The sequence below is a fragment of the Acomys minous genome, assembly GCF_964271855.1.
Source record: "Acomys minous genome assembly, chromosome: 6".
NCBI classification, from domain to species: Eukaryota; Metazoa; Chordata; class Mammalia; order Rodentia; family Muridae; genus Acomys; species Acomys minous.
Genome location: NC_140487.1, coordinates 57766186 through 57778270, shown reverse-complemented (window position 1 = coordinate 57778270; position 12085 = coordinate 57766186). Strand labels below are relative to the sequence as shown.

The following is a 12085-nucleotide window of genomic DNA, read 5'->3' as shown; positions in this document are numbered from 1 at the left end:
GCCTTTGTTCCAAGTAAAAGTACCATATACAAACCATATACAATTATTACTCACAAATGTGATGGTAGTCTCTTTGCTTGGAGACTTACGAGTCTCTTGTTATAATGAACTTGTCATATTTTGATGGCAAGACCGGATTTATTTCTCAGCGTTCTCTATGACAGATGACAGTGCCAGGCCTAGGAAGGTGCTGAGGCGAGTGTGAGACAAAGATTATTTCTCCGTATAGTGAGAGATGTTGAAATTCAACTCTAGTTGAAGTAACCCAAAGAATCAATTTGTACAATGCAGGAACAGACATTAAATATTTATAAAAATTAATTCACATGATTTATTCCAGGAGGCTGAATAACTGGCTGAATCCCCATGTTGGAAGGAGTTGGTTTGAAAAAAATGTTTTTTTAATAAGAGCAATGTATTGAATAAACCTCTAGTGTTAGATCTTCCACGTAGTAGAATTAAAAAAATTTAAAACAATTTGCAAGGCTGATTAGGATAAAACCGTTATAGCTCTCCTATTTGAGCTTTTTTTTTTTTTCAGTGCTTTGTTTTATTGACTTTTTTTTCCTCTTGGGAAGAAAGTGTGACTTTTACTGGCTTGGCATGGATTCTGGCACTTCTTGCCAAAGACTCAAGAAAAATTCAGGATTTTTTACATGAAGGACAGAGACCAGATGTTTAGTAAAAAATAACACAGAGCTTTTACACAAAGGTAGGAAGGAGACAGTGTATTAGAATTATATCCAGCCTGTTTTGCTTTTGAGATATATATATATATATATATATATATATATATATATATATATATAAAAACAACAAGCAACCATCTCAATATTCCAACTTGAGCAGAATAATATAACTTAAAGTTTAATATATTAGTATATGTGTGCACATGTGTGTGCACATGTAAGTATTTTCATACCACAGTGTACGTGTGAAGGTCAGAAAACAACTTTCAGGAGTTGGTCCTCTCCTTCCTCCTAGAGTTCTGGGGATCAAACTGAGGTGATCAGGCGAGTGAAACACATGCTTTACTCACTAAATCATTTTTCTGGCCCTTAACCAAATGTTAGTGTGTGACTTTCTAACATTTTATTTTACTATGCTTTATTCAGATTGCATCCCAATTGTTATCCCCTGACTTGTATCTTCCTGCTCCCACCCTCCCTCCCTCTTCTGCCCTATTCCCCTCTTCAAGACCTCTCACAGAAGGGGACCTCCTCCCCCACCATATGACCACAGCCTATCAGGTCCCATCTGGATAGTCTGCTTCCCCTTCCTCTGTTTGCCGCTGGGCCTCCCCACCAAGGGAAAGTGATCAAACGGGGTGGGGTGGGGTGGGGGAGGGTGGGGCCCCAGAGTTCATGTCAGAGGCATCCCCTCTCTCCCCACAACCTTAGGGAATGAGCAGTCCATTGGTTAGATCTGAACAGGGGAGGGTCTAGGTTTACTGCATGCATTGTCTTGGTTGGTTCAACGGTTTGTGCAGATGCCCTGGGTCCAGATCCGCCAGCCTTGATGGTCTACTTGTGGGACTCCTGAACCCTCTGGGTCCTTCTATCTCCCCATTCTTCCATACCACTCTCACCTGAAGTCTAGCAGCAAGTCTCAGCATCTGTCCTGGACGCTCGCTGAATGGAATCTCTCAGAGGACATCTATGTTTGGCTAATATTCACTTATAAGTGAGTTTATACCATTTATGTCTTTCTGGGTCTGGGTTACCTCACTCAGGATGATCATTTCTAGTTCCACCCATTTGCCTGCAAATTTCAAGATTTCCTTGTTTTTAATAGCTGAGTAGTATTCCATTGTGTAAATGTACCACAGTTTCTTTATCCATTCTTCGATTGAAGGACATCTAGGTTGTTTCCAGATTCTGTCTATTACAAATAAAGATGCTATGAACATTGTTGAGCAAGTGTCCTTGTATGGTGGAGCATCTTTCAGGCATATACCCAGGAGTGGTATAGCTGAGTCTTGAGGTAGCACTATTCCCAATTTTCTGAGATTGATTTCCAAAGTGGTTGTACAAGCTTGCAGTCCCACCAGTAGTGGAGGAGTGTTCCCCTTTCTCCACATCCTTGTCAGCTCGTGCTGTCACTTGAGTTTTTTTTATCTTAGCCATCTAACATTTTATTTTATTTGTTCTTGTGGTATTTAGAAGTACTCTGTTCTAGATGGAGAAGGTGCCTTTAAAGTTATTAGCTTTAAATTTAAAAAGTGAGGCTTTGAATAGTGTAGGAAGGACCCTACCTAGCCTAAGCCTTGGGGTACCCTTTCTCCCTGGCTTAGCTGGGCTATCTCTGAGAATTTGTTGCTTAAAGCTACACTGACTTAAAGTGAGCTGAGGAGGATGTTTACAAGCACAGCTGGCTTCCCATCTCAAACAGATGTGGATGTAAGGACAGATGTGTAGCTACTCTGAAGGGGCATCATGACTAACGAGGACCTCCTAGATGCTCTTTCATCTGGGTGACTTGTTGGGAAATGCACATGACTGGGTTTTTCCTGCTGGTAGAGCTCCTATTCTGGTGGTGCTGGTGGGAGCTTCTGTAAAGGAGCTTCTTTTAGATTGGCAAGTCTAAGAGGGAGAGGCTATTTCCCACTTGAGAGGGTATAACAGAAGGAAAACAAAGTTAGAGAGGGACTTAATTTAGAGCAGCAGCCATGCTTCTTTAGGCTCTGTCAGACGTGCATCTAGCTTTGACCACTGCAGGGGGTTAACACTTCGTTGCTTGGACCCTCTTTCTTCTCCCTGCACTTTGGTGTTGGTCTCAAGTCAACATCTGGTTAAGGGCCTGCAAACACGGTTCAGTGGGTACAACATGTGCTTCGCTAGCCTGAGCGCCTGAGTTTGATGCCTAGAGCCCCAGGATGGAGGAGAGCACTGGCTCTTGGGAGTTCTCCCCTGTTCCTCATGCATACTCCAATTCTCTGCTCTGCCTATAAGACCCAGTGGCTGCTTCTGTCACGTGAGTCTTAGGCATTAGACTTCAACACAGAGAAAGGTTTTACACATCCCTTCAGTGCTAGTTTTGTAAGATGAGCCCACGATGTGGCCAGGAACCATGGCATAGCAGAGCTGCTGATTCAAAGTCAGGCAATTCCATGGTAAATAAATAAAATGCCAATTTCAGACAAATAAACAAGGAAAAAACACCAGAAAAACCTTCAATCAAATTGTTACTATTGGGCTGGGTGTGGTCGTGCACACCTGTAATCCCAGCACTCTGGAGGCAGAGGCAGGCGGATCTCTGCGAGTTCGAGGCCAGCCTGGTCTACAAAGTGAGTCCAGGACAGCCAAAGCTACACAGAGAAACCCTGTCTCAATGCCCCCTCCCCACCCACAATGTTACTATTAACTTTGGATGTACACTTAATATACATAAGTGTCCTGTGACTCTAGGCATAAATTTAATTAAAGTATTTTTTTTTTAATGATAATCTTCTGGATCTAGACTGGCAGTTTTTGTATTAACTAAGGTTAAATGTACCAAATAAATGTTGATATAATCCTCACTAAATACTTAATGGCTTTAATTCCATACTGGGTTTTAGATTGGCAAGTCTAAGAGAGTGGCTATTTCCTACTTGAGGGGGTATAATAGAAAGAAAACCAGCAAAGTTGGGAAGGATTTAGCTTAGAGAATATTGAGGTGCACAGACAGCTCTGAGGTCAGCAGTCTCTTCGAAACCCGGATGCGGATGGCTCAGAGCACCTTTAGAATGGTGGGTCTTGGCTGATGAGCCGTGCTGCACAGAACCCTCAGTCATCGACAGAGACAGCTCGCCATCCAAGATCTGGGGGGACCCGAAGTGATGTGGACACAAAGTGAGCCGCCCATTTGTGCTTCATCTTCCAACCTCTCAATTAAGAGCCGTTGGAGCCCTTCCGACGGTTTTATAGACACCAGGTTGATTTCTTTATGCTCATCCCTCCAAAAGCCTTTTACATATAACTTAGCTCTGGGGAAAAGAGATTCAGGGGAGCTCTCAGATGAGGGCCAGGTGGGGTGGGGTGAGAAAGGATGGGGGAGGGGTCACCCTAGGCGCAGGTTGGAGCTTCTAGCTTGCCGAGCAGTTTGCAGTTCTTACAGATGCTTTGTGCCTCAAAGTTTCTTATTGGCACAGCTGCAAAACGAGGCTCTTCTTTTTCCTGACAGTTTACTCTCCTGGGTTACAGGTTACACAAATTTCAAGCAAAACGTGCAGTTGATCATGAGGACCCTGGGATGCATCATGCATGCGATTAGGGCCCGTAGACCACCTGGAGCCAAGAACTCAAGTCACTATCAGGTTTTTCGAGACAGGGTTTCTCTGTGTAGCCTTGACTATCCTGGATTCGCTTTGTAGACCAGGCTGGCCTCGAACTCACAGCGATTCGCCTACCTCTGCTTCCCAAGTGCTGTGGTTAAAGGCGTGCGCCACCACCGTGCCCGGCTTACTTTCTAGATTTAAAAGAAAATAGCTATTCATTTTACAACACTTTCCAAGTTTACATAGTCTTCTCAGTTTTGACCACCCCATGCAAAACTGCCTTTACCCTTCTCTGGTCCAGATTCAAGATATCAAGGAATGCCTCTGATTTGCCCAGTGTAGATAAAGTATCCAGTTCTGAATGAGCTTGTGACTGGGTGGGGTCATAGTACACTGACAGAATGCCCCGTTGTAAGGCTGTGAGAGGAGCGGGGTGGGTGGCATTGCTGGGAAGGCAGAAACAAGTCAGTTAGATCCATGGTGTAAAGCAAAAGATGAGCTCCTCATCCGGGCAGAGAAGAGCAGTTTTCCTCCCTGTCTCCTTATGACTGTGCCAGACACAGAAGTAAGCTCGCAGCGCTGGTATCCTGTCCCTTTGTTTCTCGATGGACGTGCTGGGACAGTCGCCCTAGGCCAGCTGTATGCTACGGGTAGATAGTACTTCTGCTGGGCAATTTGGGTCTTTGTTCCAGCGAGCAGGTGTTCTTGTGTGATATTTTTGTAGCTTGCATGGGGCTTTGGTGGTTAAAAACAAAACAAAACAACAAATTTTAGATCTTTCTTCCCCAGGGGTTGGTGGAGGGCACAATTCCCAGCTCTTTCTCCATATATCCATCAAAAGCAGAGGCAATTGGGGGTGTGTGTGGGGGTGTAAGATTCTCTTTCTCTCTTGGCGGGTGGAAAGCCTGGCTCAGGTGTTTCTCTCTGGCATTTGGAGGCACTCCTGTTTCCAGCATTATTTTCACACCAGTCCTGAGGATTTTTAAGACCAGATGGTTTGATCCCTAAATGCTCTTAAACTCTTTTCAATGTGGGCCTCTTTCTGAAATGTTTTATATCCTTTATTTTGCAATGGTGTTACTGGCTTTCCTCATTTCTTTCCATTGAGCTTAGTAAGGTCAAGTAATTTTACGAAACAGACTGGAGTGAAAACTTGCTTGTTGATCAAGAGAGCTATATTTTCTTTTAAGTTGGCAAGCTTGAGACATTCCGTGACCAACACTTGGGTAGTCTTCCTCAGAGACATGATTCAAAACCTCCTGTTTGTCTACAGTGAGCTGTGTAGAGGTCACCAAGGAGTGTTTATTTTGGAGATAGTAAAAATAATGCTGTGTATATATAAGCATATATACATTTTTGGTAGTTAGCTTTATTGTTCTCTGTCAGTTTTTGACAGCGTTTACCCTAACTAACAAGTAGCAATAATGGGATGTTCTACTGCAGTCCTACAAGCATATTTGTCTGCACTAAAATATTTGCTTCCAGTGACAGAAAGTATTTTAGAAGTGTTCATTAGAACAATTTGATAACTGTGTATCCATTATTAATAACCCAAGACAGGGAATTACATGTTACATGACTCATGTGACCAATAAGGAAGGCTCCATTTCCATAATTATAAAGAATTCATATCACATTCATTTTTACTATTCTGTATCATTTGACCCATTTATGGCTCATTTTGAAAGAGTGAGATTTAAAAATTTATAAAGTTTTTTGAATGAAAAATCTGTCAGGTAGTTTTTTTTCCCCTATGTGTCTACCGGTAGCCACTCAGCCAGTGGCTTTTTTGATGACTTCTTCCAGGAAATTGTCAGAGAAAGTTTGGGGTGCTCTGAGTCAGACTTTCTCCCTCAGGAGGAGACCCAAGCACAGGGCTGCTCTGTGAAAAGATGGCATGTCATGAAGAGCTTTGGAAAAAGCTCGAAGCCTACACAGGGCACATGCTTTGTCCCTGGCGTGTTGGTGTGAGCTAGCCACATTCTGGAATGAAATAGAGCTGCGAGGTGGAAGGCAGCCTCTCAGCGTCCACCTGCTGTCCTCTAGGTGGCCCTGTCACCTTCTCCACAGCCCATCTGGAGAGGGTGTTAGCGCATACTCGGCATGACTGGCTAGGTCTCAGCCCAGTAAGCTCCCGATCCATGTGGGTTGTTGGCTGCATGGCTGCTGCCGTGATTATCCCTGCAGTCTTAGAGAGATAACGAAGGTACCCATGCATAGTGGGAGGAAGAGGCAGGCTGCGTGGCTGGTGGATTCTGTGCCAGAAAGTAAAGTGCTGAGTGATTCCTGACCTGCTCTTTTCAGACACCCAACTCTCAAGCGTGTTGAATTCGGAGAGCCACAGATTATTTTTGCATCCGAGAACCCGGGCAACGTGTTCTCCGTGCCTGGCAGTTCGTACCTGCAGACTTGACCCCTCGTCCCCTTTACTGCATTGCCCCCCCCCGCCTTCCTTCTCCTCTGGGCATGCCTGTGAACAGCAGTTGCTGCAGTGATTTTGAGGAAATGTGACATTTGTAGACTGTGGCCACTGACCAAAGAATCTGAGCTATGGAATCCAGCATTTTACGAGCTACAAAATAAAAGCTGGCCAGCATTTATTGCTTGTTCGAGCAGCCTGAGCCAAGTTTCCTAAGCCTGCAGAGTAGACTCTTTAGCACTGCTAATTTTACTATCAGCAAATAAGAGGGAGAGGGGGAGATAATATCGGATAGCTGAACCACGGTGTTTCTGAGGGTAATACGACATGGTAATGTGAAGAGAGGATGAGACTTTTCTTTCTTTAAGTTAAAATATTGTGGAGAAAAGGCAGAATATAGCAAAGTTCTAAGCAGAGAGTGTTCCCTGGCAATGATTTACATATTCAGGTAGCCACTAGTCCATGCTAGGAAACTCTCTAGGGAAATGTCCAGGATGATGCATAGAACTTTAATATTAATAGAGGAGTCATCGTGATAATGTAAGTCATAGATCTAAATCTCTCCCATCATCAATTGACCAGCTCCTCTCCAGCCTATTACACAGGTAGCACATGTTTTAAATAGCACCATGTAATAGTACTGAAGTCTTCCTTTGTCTGTAAGTTTGGAGTTCTGCTCACAGCAGCAATGATGAGCCGGTTCATTTGTCTTTCCTGTGCTGTCCAGGCTATCTGCATCTCCCTCCTGGTTTCTTATTAATATCTACTGATTCTCAAGATATGCTCAAATAGTACCTCCTTTTACAATTACAAAAGAAGTTTTCCTGAGCGCATAATAATTTTCATTCATGAACTTGGTCTGAGGAGATGGATTGGCTATTAATTTATTTGTCTGTTCTTTGTTCTACAAAGAAGATGATTTCCAAGTTCCTACTCGGTATAGTAATTTACTACTTAATCAGCAACCACATGCAAGTGCATTACTCCCTCATCTTAATCTGAGTTTTCTAGTCTTGGAGCCTTTGACATGATTAGAATGGTGGCATTGCCTCAGGGGTCTTTGAAGACAACAGCAACCCTCTTGGAATGATAATGTTGGTCTGAGTAAACACAGCATGGTAAGACTTTGCTACTCTCCTCAAGAGAGGCTACAGCATATATCAGCGAAGATCACAATGAAGGCTTCTTATCTTAGTCTAAGACACACATGAACATAGATCCACAAGTGCAGACTATACACACACATGCACACACACACACATGCACACACACATACACAGACACACACATGCACACACACAGACATACACACACAGCCAGACAGCAGGAACATACTTAGGAAAGTAGATCCTTTCTTTCAGCCCACAAACGGCTTCATATTGCGTTGTATTTCCCTTTGCTGGGTTACTGTAGGTACTGATCAACTCCACATCTCTGCCCATGGACTGTGTACTACAGACTTTAGGTGCACAGGTCCATGGGCTTTGTGGGCACACGTTTTGTAAGCTGTAAAAGTCCTATTATAAAGAAATCTGTTTTTCAAGGAGGCCCCGGAGGGATCCAAGGCAGCACAGGCATTGCATTACTCTTGGTTGCCCACCATAACTAGATGAAAAAGACAACTGCTGAAAACACTATACAGACAAGCTGCAGGACATGGAGGAACCAATCTGAAACTGACCAGGACATTCCCTGTTTTGGGGGATTGAACTCAGGTCATCAGTTTTGGTGGCAAGTGCTTTATACACTGAGCTATCTTATCAGTGTTTTCTTTTGGGGGGGGGGAGGGCAAATCTTTGATAATGTTCAGATCATGAGTTTGGATATATATATATAAATCTTAAACCTTTATTTTATGGGTGAGATTTTTGTCTATAATATACAAAGTATACATGGCTCATTGTAAGAACTTAAAACTCCTTGCTAAATAAACGAAGGAAGGAATGAGTGCATAAAGGGGTCTGAGACCTTAGGCGGAAAGATTATCTTTGCAGTGTGTGCTGATATGCAATGAATGAACCCTTTCAAGTTAAGTACCTTTTCCTTCAGAGTGACTAACTTCCATAGGGTTGACTGAATTGAGATTGACTTGATGTCAAATGGTTAATCATTTACTCTGCCAAAAGTTCAAGATTGGCTGTTATTCAGGCAGTTTCCCCGTGGACTGGCATGAGTGCTGTGTGCATGTGTGTGTATATATGTGTATGTGCATGCATTTAGATACAGTTCTAGTACTCATTCATAACACAGACATTTTCCTTATCTATATTCACTATCAGCCCATAACTCTGAACATATCCCAACCCCCAACAGCTGCTGCGCTAAAACCTGGAATTTATAGACTTTTTAAACCTTTCATTAAAAATCTAGCGTTATGGAATTATAGGCTTGAGTCTATTATGCTTTTAGCTCTTTAATTTGTAATTCTCCTTTTCATTTTATTATGGTTTGGATATTTGTTCTTTTCTCGCATCCTCTTGTATTTCTCTCTCCCTTCCTAGATCTTTTCCTTCTTTAATCTTTAAGACTTTTAGAAGAGGTACTGAAATAAAGACGGCAGTGTGGCTGGCCTGTTGCACTCCGGGTATATGCTCACAGAATGGCTGCTGCGAACATGGGGCTATTGCTTTATGTGTTTTGTGGGTGTAAATGCAGGGTCATGTGAGGGCCAGGCTATGATGGAGGCGTGGCTAGAAAGCCATATCAACAACAGCCTTTCTGCATTGCCCTGTTCTCTAATGAAGATGGCTGACAAACTCACCACCTAGTAAAGTAAAGGGTGTAACCATGCATTTCTGTGTTAGAGACTAGGGTGCCAAATTGGGTGGGGTCAAATGATCTCTTCTCATGCTGTCGGAATGTAAAAGTAAGATGCCTGATGATGATGACGACGATGATGATGACGACGATGATGATGATGGATGAGGAAGAGGAGGAGGAGGAAGAGGAAGAAGAAGAAGAAGAAGAACAACAACAACAACAACAACAAGAAATAGCAGCAGCTTGCAGGCCTGGGGACAGGAACACCAATTATTCCTCCCTCCACTCCTGCTTAGTTTTTAAGCAATAAAAATGAATATTGCAGCTAAGTGACACTTAGGATTATTCCTGGCCCCGGAAGGCCTAAAACAAAAAACAGCCTAATGATAACAGTATCTGGGAAGGGTGACCAGGAAGACTAGGAGAACATACAATGTAGTGGGAAAAGTGCTGACACTCAGAGAAGAGATGCATGCCTTCTAGTTCCTGGCTTCCATGCGATCTTGGGGAGGTTATGCAGCTCACTCTGTCTTCATACAAACCTTTTTGAGACTGCTGGACAATCCCTAAGGGTTTCTTGCCCCTGACTTCATATTAGTGACAAGAAAAGAAGAACTGGAGGGAGAAAAAGGAATATGTGTGGCTGTGATTGGTGAAGGTGGCCCAACTCAGGTGCCCTTGTACAGCTGCTCCCTTAAGTCTGTGGGACAATTGAGGAGACCTAGAAGATTCTGTCCCCAACGTGGGTATAAATTAATGTCTGGCTAATACAGAAAAGAAGTGACATTGTTGAGCCTGTCAGGAAGCCAGAAGGATTGGGTCCATATGGTTGGGGTCCTTGGAAGGTTCACCAAGGAAACCAAGTCTTGGGTGGTGTTTCGAGCCTCAGACTTTCATCTTTAGATGGGCTAATTCTATCAGAGCAGGAAAAATTCTTTGGCTTAGAACCCAACAGTTCATGGGGGTACAAACTCTGGAGCAGAGCTTCCAAGGCTCAGACCATTTGAAAGCCAAGACCGAGAGAAGGAACTGCACTTCGCATCCAAGCAGCCCTGACATCTGAATTTCAAAGGTGTTTCAGAAAGAGAGCACATGAATTTGGACCCTTGACCATCAGAGCTGTCCATCTTAGGCTAAGCTCGGGGACTGTCAGCTGTGGGATGTCAGAGAAGCCGAAACCGTCTCAGAGTAGTGCGCTGCTGTACTACATTCCCCAGAAAGCCGTCTGTGAAGCCATTCGTATTTTTACAGATGGCGTATCTGAGAAAGGGATTATTCGGTGATTGCAGTTTTTGGTTTTATGTGCCTCTGAAGGCAAGACATGTTTTGTCTTCGATCAAGCCTTAAAACAATATTTATCCTGGCACCTTCCCATTTTTCTTTCCACATGGAAACTCTGATTCTTTTTTTTTTTTTTTTAAGACTAGTCGTGAAATCATTCTTAGGTATGCACATTATACGGAGATCTTAGGAAAACTTTGAAGGAAAAGAATAGAAAATGATAGTCCTTTTATGTACCAGACACTGCAATTCATTCTGCTGTTGGGCTTTTCTTGATTAGAGATGTAAGAGAATATGGCAGTTGGGCTGTCTCTAAAAGGATAGAAGATTGGAAACAGTATGGAGAATGAGGACTTGAAAAGAACGTTCCCATGACAGCATTGTGAATGCAAGGCTATCGTAGAGGTAAGTAAAGCACCAATAACTTTGGATCAGGTACAGTCTTCAATTATGCATTAGGGTTTGGGTAATAAAAGACAAGATTTTCAATAATGTTTGGAATTTTAAGTGTACTGACCCCCCCACCCCCAACTTTTCAGGAGTGCACTTACCAATGCAAGAGTTACCCCCAGCCCATTCTTGTCTATTAAAAATTAAATGCTTTTACAGTAAATTATTAAAAGTGCTAGGTTGGCTGCAAATCATCAAAGGTACCATAAACGATTACGCAAGCAAGCAAGCAAGCGAGCAAGAAGTCTGATTAAATCTAAGCCATCAGAGCCACATACATCCCTCAATATGCATTGCATCTGAAACTACAAAAGCAACTATAAAATGCTACATTAAGCTACTTTAAAACCTCTTCCAGGGTTTTCAAAATTCAACAATGACTTGCCTTTTCAATTAAGTATAAACTAAGAACTTTCTACCACCAAGGCTCTGGCATTCCACTGTTGAGGAGTCATTACCACCCTAGCTGAATCTGCAGCGAAATCAACCTCCTTCGTCCACCTGATATTGCAAACCGAGTGGAACCAAGATATGCAAATAGAGTTCACTGGAAACCAAGTTATGGAGCCCCATTCTTCTCTAGTTGTCTCCTATCATATGATCACAGTGAGAAACATACGATGCGTCCTGGCTAAAACAAAGCCATGTTGAAATGTTAGACATATTTAAGTATGCCTAAAGAATAAAAAAAAGATAATCTATCAGTTTGGTTCAAACGGGACAGTGCTATTGTCTGAATATGATTTGAACATGGCCCCCAAGAATGCATGCGTTGGCAGCATGGTCCCCTACGGTGTGACATTGGGAAGTGGCAGCAACTTTATGAGGTGGGGCTGTGTGCTCTGCCCTCGAGTGGAGTTAGAGGCATTCTTGTGGGACCCCGGTTAGTCCTCAGGAGAGCGCTACTACAAAAGAGA

General features: G+C 43.1%; 1 long non-coding RNA gene across 3 annotated transcripts in view; it reads left to right on the top strand.

The window, feature by feature from the left end:
• The window catches only part of LOC311599154, a 139606-nt gene that overhangs the window by 25919 nt on the left and 101602 nt on the right, over positions 1–12085 (top strand). For all 3 annotated transcript variants that reach the window (XR_014779788.1, XR_014779789.1, XR_014779790.1), the window contains exon 3: positions 10999–11123. This is a non-coding gene — a long non-coding RNA (uncharacterized lncRNA). The remainder of the gene's footprint in view (positions 1–10998; positions 11124–12085) is intronic.